This window comes from Coturnix japonica, chromosome Z (assembly GCF_054131305.1).
Source record: "Coturnix japonica strain WE chromosome Z, WE-NBRP24, whole genome shotgun sequence".
Taxonomy (NCBI): domain Eukaryota; kingdom Metazoa; phylum Chordata; class Aves; order Galliformes; family Phasianidae; genus Coturnix; species Coturnix japonica.
This window is the reverse complement of record NC_140702.1, coordinates 25,933,813-25,935,278: the sequence shown is the minus strand read 5'-3', so window position 1 is coordinate 25,935,278 and position 1,466 is coordinate 25,933,813.

The following is a 1,466-nucleotide window of genomic DNA, read 5'->3' as shown; positions in this document are numbered from 1 at the left end:
TAGGATCACGGGATACAATTTGAGGTGCTGAGATGAAGCATAGGATGATAGGCTTGCTTTTTTTTTTTTTCCCTCCCCCATACTAGTTGCCATTTTAATATAATCACTGAGGGCAGTTTGTGAAAATCTGAACATATAAAACAATCTGAACACTTTGAATTAGATACAAGGAGTGGAGGAGGAGCAAGATCAAATTCCACCTGCCTGCCAAGTATAAGCAGTGCAATGACACCAGCACAAAACTGACAGTTCTTCTGTTTGCTCCTTTTTGCAGCCATATGGGTGATCACAAAAAAACAGGGGACACTGAATACCTCTCATCCTTTTACTTTCACCTGGGACTCATCATATGTCTGCAGCTTCATTTCTGTTTCTCTCACTAGGAGGAAGCAGACACATTTCTGAATAAATTCACTCAGAGCTGAAACAAGCTAATACACAAGAGCATGCAAAACACCTGCTTTAAAAAGCTCATTTAGAGAAAATTACAGCAAATTATTTCAAAAAAGTATGAGATGATTTAAATGGACAAGATTTTCTGCCTTTTTATCCTTGTAGCTGGAATGGAAACAATAAAAATAAACATTCTCACAAGAATCCTATTTCTGTGCAAATATGTTCAACAGGCAATCCTCATGAAACTGAATTGCTTGATAAACACATCTCCAGATTCACGTTGAATGGTGATGTTTATAAAATGAATCATTAGGATCTTGAATTCTGACGGGCTCCCCTGCCGGTCTTAATGGTTATACACACATGAAGAGCAAGACGAATCAAATAATACTGAATCAGGTCAATGATGTAAAAATCTAATGACTGCAAATGAGTAAAATGATGCTTTTTAATATTGTATCAAAGTTATCCTCTTAAGAATCACAAGGAAATAAATATTCCAAACACCTATTGGACAAGATCCTGTAGTTCCAAATTTCTTGAGACAAGTAGTTCCAAATTTTCTTGTAGACATATTTCCTAAGGAAATGCAAAAAATAATAATTTTGTATGTATATATATATGTTAGAAGTAGTATTTTCCTCTCATGAGGAAAGTAATCCAGCCTGAGTTGCTGCTTTGATCACCTTCAACCTTCCAGTGGGACAGCTAAGTAATAAGTATTAACCCACTTTGCAGTCAGGACAAAACCAAGCTCAAGTGAAGATCAGCATCATCTGTCCCACTGCATAGGAAATAACCTACATGTAACCTACATGTCATGTACCTACGTGACAGTATGGTGTAAGGTTTATTCTTTGACATCACTGAATCTACTCTCCCTCTAACAGTCAGCCAGACTTTGGTAAACAGGACTCCGATCAATATAAATCCAAAACTACCTCTCTGTGACAAATATGCCATCAAATATATTACATTCAATGAAATGACTTCAGTGTCATGAGGAGTCTGATGTGATTTGCAGTGAGCATAAAGAAGAACCATGAAAACAGATAACAACACAATAAAAA